Source organism: Aethalodelphis obliquidens, unplaced genomic scaffold (assembly GCF_003676395.1).
Source record: "Aethalodelphis obliquidens isolate GAN/ISIS:26980383/991018 unplaced genomic scaffold, ASM367639v1 scaffold1, whole genome shotgun sequence".
Lineage (NCBI taxonomy): Eukaryota > Metazoa > Chordata > Mammalia > Artiodactyla > Delphinidae > Aethalodelphis > Aethalodelphis obliquidens.
Window position 1 is genome coordinate 24971471 of NW_020837945.1, and position 7521 is coordinate 24978991.

A 7521-nucleotide genomic window follows, 5' to 3' on the forward strand; every position below is an offset into this window, starting at 1 on the left:
CTAAAAACTAAACTAAGATAAACATATAAATCAGAAACCTTTCAGTCACATACAGGATACCCCAAGTCTACTGTTACTCCAAAGTCCACCTCTCAGTTTGGGATGATTTGTTGTCTATTCAGGTATTCCACAGATGCAGGGTACATCAAGTTAATTGTGTTGATTTAATCTGCTGCTTCTGAGGCTACATGGAACTTTTCTCTTTCTCTCCTTTGTTTGCACAGCTCCTGGGGTTCAGCTTTGGATTTTGCAGCGCCTCCACATGTCAGTTGCCCTCTGGCATCTGTTTTTTGCCCAGACAGGATGGGGTTAAAGGAGCAGCTGCTTAGGGGGCTCTGGCTCACTCAGGCCAGGAGGAGGGAGGGGTACAGAATGCAGGGCAAGCCTGTGGCAGCAGAGGCCACAGTGACATTACAAGAGCCTGAGGCGTGCAGTGTTCTCCTGAGGAAGTTGTCCCTGGATCCTGCATGTGGGCTGCACAGACTCCTGGGAGGAGAGGTGTGGACAGTGACCTGTGCTTGCACACAGGCTTCTTGGTGGCTGCAGCAGCAGCCTTAGCATTTTATGCCTGTCTCTGGTGTCTGCGCTAATAGCCGTGGATCACGCCCATCTCTGGAGCTGATTTACGTGGTGCTTTGAATCTCCTCTCCTTGAGCACCCTGAAACAATTGTCTCTTGACTCATGCAGTTCTAGACTTTTTCGCATACTCCCTCCCGGCTAGCTGTGGCACATAAACTCCCTTCAGGCTGTGTTCACACAGCCAACCCCAGTCCTCTCCCTGGGATCCAACCTCTGAAGCCCAAGCCTCAGCTCCCAGCCCCCACCCACCCCGGCAGGTGAGCAGACAAGCCTCTCTGGCTGGTGAGTGCTGGTCGGCACCAATCACCTGTGCGGGAATCTCTCCGTGTTGCCCTCCGCACCCTTGCTGCTGTGCTCTCCTCCGTGGCTCCAAATCTTCCCCCCTCTGCCACCTGCAGTCTCCACCTGCGAAGGGCCTTCCTAGTGTGTGGAAACCTTTCCTCCTTCACAGCTCCCTCCCTCTGGTGCAGGTCCCGTCCCTATTCTTTTGTCTCTGTTTTTTCTCTTTTCTTTTGCTCTACCCAGGTACGTGAGGAGTTTCTTGCCTTTTGGGAGGTCTGAGGTCTTCTGCCAGCGTTCAGTAGGTGTTCTGTAGGAGTTGTTCCACATGTAGAAGTATTTTTGATGTATTTGTGGGGAGGAAGTTGATCTCTATGTCTTACTCCTCCATCATCTTGAAAGTGTTCCCTAAAATTTGTTAGTTTTTGACTAGTTTAGTTTTGATTAGTTTTTGCATACTGAAGTAATTTTCCTGATCTCCTTTATCAGCCAACAACTACTAGGCCATTAAGGAGATAGAAGGCAGGTGTTATTTCCACAGACAGGCTCATTTTGGGGCAGTTAATTTGTCAATTTATTTCCCTAATAATTTTGTGTAGTTGAATACAGATTCCGTGAAAACAACATTTAATTGTCTAGACCAGTAATTAAATAAGAACAAGTGATACAAATTGCAGTTTGAATAAACAGAGAAGTTTTTGTAAGCAATAAGCATATCTTGTTGGATGTTAAAAAATGAGTATTATATTAAGAAACTCAAGTTACATATTTGAGTGGTTTTTGATAGATATATAACAAACCCATTAATAATTCATTGAGTTTCCAAATTAATCATTAAACTTTAAACACATTAAATTAAAATAATTTAGTCTATTGTTCAAAGAAGGAAATCTAGGAAATGTTTTTCAGAATCTTTTGTCAAAGTTGATCACAAAAGACTGTATGTTATCCACGAATCAAAAATTAGATTATATCTTGACTATTTCTGATTCTTGATTCCATCCTATACCCTCTCCTTCATGATGGGATAGTGGAAAAGAGTGTTAAAATTAATAGAGTAAGTTCATTCAGGTTCTGTTGCCTTAAATTATGTGAAAATATTGTTTAAACAAGTAGCAATAAATTATTATTATAATAATGTATAAATACAGTGCATGACCCATTTGGAATATCTCTTGAGTTTCTAGAACTTAAAGTATATCAATATGCCATGTTCTGTTTTGTAGCTTCATCTGGGTACTGCTGATCATTTATTGTGCAAAGACAGATTAACAATTGTGTCATCATGACTTCTTGGACTTTTCCCTCTGATAGATCCTTAACCACAACTCCAATTGGAAATAGGAATCCTTTCTTAGATGAAATTATAAACTTTTATGATTGAATTTATTATTCTTTATCACCATTCTCAGCATTCTGTTTTATATGGCCCACTAGACTCTAATCACCTTGTAGTCAAGGATCTAATCTTATTCACAAGCATATGTCCAGTGCTGACACATTATCCAGCAAATAATAAATACTCCATAAACTATTGATATACAAAAGGACCTCTTGACAACTAAGAGGAGCTGTGGGCAATTAGGCATTAGAAACCATCTTTGTATTATAAGGCTTTTTTTCTTTTTTTGCGGTACACGGGCCTCTCACTGTTATGGCCTCTCCTGTTGCGGAGCACAGTCTCCGGACGCGCAGGCTCAGTAGCCATGGATCACAGGCCCAGCCGCTCCGCGGCATGTGGGATCCTCCCGGACCGGGGAACAAACCCGTGTCCCCTGCATCACCAGGTGGACTCTCAACCACTGCGCCACCAGGGAAGCCCTCAACTCGACTTTTATTGCACTGTGTCTTATTTTTAATTTGCTACTTCTATCTTGTACTGGATTCAAAACAAAAACAAACATGGACAAACAAAAAACCTCAATAGATTAAAAGCATCAACTAATAAACTTTCAAATGTAATAATTTGATTTTAAATATTGGACTAAATACTGACCATAGACCATCAGAATAGCTAACTAGTAAACATATGTAAGTATCTTCAAGGAGATGTAAGTATTTATATACAGATCCTCAATGTAGTATGGTTAGAGGGAAAGGTGTACATGGGTCAAGACAAGAGATAAGATTAGGGAAGAATGCATGTTTCTGGTAAATTGTGTTAATATAAGGATTTGTGCTATACCTTTCATGTCATTGTTTGGCTTTTGCAAAGTGGTGGCTGTTAAGATTTACATTTTTGAAAAGTCATTTTGGTTGGAGCAGAGCAAGATAGGAGCCAGAAAGTATTCTTGAGACCATTTAAAATGCATTATTGCAATCCATGGAAAAGGCAACAAGGGACTGAATTAAGGGCATGGAGGTGCAAATAAAGAGGTGCCAAAGGTAAGAGCTACTTAGCAGATTAAAAAGAATGAAAATGGGGAACATTTGCATGTGGGAGGTGAGTAACTGGGAAGAAATTAAGATTCTGTATTGAGTTACTGGAGGGATAGTTTTTGTCATAAAGCTAAGTAAGAGAAGCAGATTTTAAGACACATTATGATCTCTGTGTTATTTCTATTTAAATCACTGGAATTTGGGCGTGCGGTGGGGTGTGATCTAATTGAAGAAAAGATGAAAAGAGTAAGTCTGACCGGGGCAAGCCAGGTGCTTGGGTACAATGCGTAGTTATAAAAGCTAATCACTAAAAATTAGCCATTTATAATGTGTAGACAACTTATCCTCCCCTTTACAGATTAAAATAAACTAATTAGAGCAATTTTTCATCTATTCTTTATGAACTGAAAGGGTCTTTGTTCTGATTTTCAAAAGATAATACAGTCTAGCCTTTGGAGCTGTCTAAAATATAGTTGAGGGTTATTTTTAGTTAACACATTAGACACATTGCTGTAGTTCGCATTTCTCATCAAAGAAAATGAATAGGCAGTAAATATAAACTACAAAAACTTCCATGAAAGGAAGATTAATAAGGAAGGATTGTCATTTCCTTTCAAATCCAATGGCTCATTTTAAATGGTCATCAAAAGTATTAACTTCATAGTATTTGGATTAGACAATAAAATACATATCCTTAATGTCATCCTTTTATTTAGCCAGATTTTTACTTTGAATTCTAATTTCTACTTAATAAAAATAAATAGAAGTTATAATGGGCCTTTGCAACAAATTCTGATTCTGAAATTTCTATATGGTAAGACTCCTAAAATTATTATTAGTAATATGTACTTATGACAAAATTAGATAACATCATCTCAAATGTTTTAAAATAAAACATTTTTTCAATGGAAATCTGACTTTATAATATTTTCTTTCTTACTAAATATCTTTTTAGCTTTATTGTGGTATAATTGATATGAAAAAATTGAACATATTTAATATGTACATCTAGATGTGTTTGGACATATGCAAACACCTCATCTTTTAGAATGTCAGATTTCAACATCAGTTGAATTCATAGCCATGAGTCTCAAGTAAAATTTAGGCTATTGATTCAGGAAAGTGGGAGAAATGCAATGTGTGTGTCCAGAAACAGCTGAAAGATCCAGAGAACATGGAAGAGATCACCTGCAATGAGCCTGCTGTGTCAGCTGACGTGGCATGTCCCCTCCATCTTGGGAGGCTATCTCTCCTTCACCTTAACAATCTTTAGTGACTTGACTCGTGGGGGTTGAAGGAGGAAGTTTCTTTTCAAGGAGATGCCAGAATGTAAGATTATATGTGATCTATGGGAATGCTCCTCAACATCCTCTCAGTGTTTCCCACAGGAAAGATTGCTTGCTCCTCCACTGAGATAAATCCACCCTCCAAACGAGGAGCTCCATGAAAGGCAATGGAAAACATATTGGGTTATGGAAAGGGAAATGAGACAATTTAGCATAAAAATTAAAACATGTTTCAGAGTGTAAGGAGATGCCCCAAATAACTCAAATTATGCTATATCTGAAATACTTCTTTGTTAATTGAAAAAATAAATTTGTGTAAGTGGACCTATAGAGAATATGGTTCAAAAATAATTTTAAGTATAAAATTTTATCTAAAAACAATATACAAACATATACACTTGGATTAAAGCAACATTAAAAACTCTGTATAGAGGATCTCAACATTAAAGATAGCATTTTGGTACCTGCTTAAGTTATATATTCTGTATTTTAATATATTTCTTAATGATATGTTTTTTTCATAATATGTTACTGGTGTTATTTTTAGAGATTGTTCTTCTTTCTATATATTATTATTTTGAATGTTTTAATAAACTTACCAGTGATATTCTGCAAGTTTGCCTTGTAGGTGATAAATTTGAAACGTTGTTAATTTTCTTTATATACCATCCTACTTTTAACCAAGAAAATGCTCAGTTCACAGGCACGGAGGTATGGCAAGTGCAGGGCAAATTCTACTAAATGGAGACATTTTCAATTCTACTTTATCCACTTAAAATATAATAAATGTATATATATATATATATATCATGTATATACAAGTATACTATATATGTTATATATATGATATTTATATTATCCTAAATATTTTTCACAACTACTATTTTTTTTGTTCAAAGGACATTTCTTCAATAAATATGAAAGTATTGCCTAATTTAGATGCTGCAAGCATATTTCTCAATTTCATTCCAATATATTACAGAATATAAATTTGCTCTATTAAAAACAAGAGCTTTTCCAAAAAATGTACTCTCACAAGAGGATACATTACAAAGATAATTATAGGATTTCAAAATAAATCCTTTACAGAATTTGAGCTCTCATTGTATAATTGATTCAGTTATTACCCGTGCTTTTTTTAAGAGGAAATATTTCAATACCTTACTCTTTACAATCTTTGTTTTCAATGATTGGCATGTACCAAAAGTTTCAAAAGCTTCCTGTTTGTAGTATTCCATTTGATTTTCTAATTTGCTTACAGATTTCTAATGATATTTTGAAAGTAATGATGAATATGGAATAATTTATCTTCAACAAAAAATAAATAATATTGGAGGATCTTTAGGTTATGTAGAATAGCCCTTCACATTCTCAATATATCTAAGATTGTGTACTGCCATGCTGAGGTTTTTTTCTTTTATGATTTGTGTTTAATATTTATTATCAACTTCATTACAAAAACGTTGTAGTTCATTTAATTCAACATGTACATGTGCATATACGTTTGCATGTATGTACCCACACATGTATATATGAATGAATGCGTTATGCCTGTATCACAATTAATTTGTTATAAATTTCTATTTTATTTGTTTCTTACTTCAGTGTAGATGATCTCACCATTACAAATACTAAATTTTGTTTTTCTCCTATAAATGAAAAGATAATTCCATTTTTAGTACTTCTTCACTTTACTTTTTAAATCTCCTCCTTGACTCCATGAATTGTCTGCTTTATTATAATTAACAAAACCTATTCCTTAATTGAAGCAACTGAGGCTACTCCTGAAAAGCCTGGTATAATTTAAATCCTTGTGAATGCCTTCTTTTCACTTAATGAGGACAACCCTTCAACCAATATTTATTAACATTTATAACTTTTGTGTAACATTTATAACATGCTTCAGAAAACTTTGACTCAAAAAGATTAATGAAATTACTTTATTTGATATAGTGTGATGATATATTTCATTGCATAGAGATGAAACTCATGCTTCCAGTGTAATAAATCAATGCACCTTCAGCAACTACATGTGTTAAATCATTTCTTTGGACATAAATTTTCTTTTCTTTCCTTTCTTTTTCCTTTCTTTGTTCCTTGGCCCATTCAGGTTCCTAATAGAATCTTGAATTATATTTGTTATCAAATGTATAGAATATAGGTAAATATAAATAAATTTATATTTGATAATTTACCTTTCCTAATATATAAGTCTTTCTTTCTAGGCTTGTAAATGTATTAGAATATATATTTCCAAATGCATTGAAATACAGTCACGTTTGTTGAAAAATTATTTTTAAAATCTAGGGCTTCCCTGGTGACGCAGTGCTTGAGAGTCCACCTGCCAATACAGGGGACACGAGTTCGTGCCCCGGTCTGGGAAGATCCCACATGCCGCGGAGTGGCTAAGCCCGTGAGCCATGGCCGCTGAGCCTGCGCGTCCAGAGCCTGTGCTCCGCAACGGCAGAGGCCACAACAGTGAGAGGCCCGCATACCGCCAAAAAAAAAAAAAATGTCCTGATCTGTAGTTATATCCTCTTTCTCATTTACAACCTGGTTTTTGTGACACTTTCCTTTCTTCCTCCCTTTCATCCTCCCTTTCCTTCTCCCTTTTTTCCCCTCCCTTCCTTCATTTCTTTTCTTCCTTCCTTTTTCTTTTTCTTCTTTTTCTTCTTTCCTTCCTTCCTTCCTCCCTTCCTCCCTCCTTCCTTCCTTTCTTCCTTCCTTCCTTCCTTCCTTCCTTTCTTTCTTTCTTTCTTTCTTTCTTTCTTTCTTTCTTTCTTTCTTTCTTTCTTTCTTTCTTTCTTCCTTCCTTTCTTTCTTTCTTTCTTCCTTTCTTCTTTCTTTCTTTTTTCCTTCCTTCCTTCCTTCCTTCCTTTCTCTTTCTTTTTTCTTCTTTCTTTCTTTCTTTCTTTCTTTCTTTCTTCCTTCCTTCCTTTCTCTTTCTTTTCTTTCTTTCTTTCTTTCTTTCTTTCTTTCTTTCTTTCTTTCTTTCTG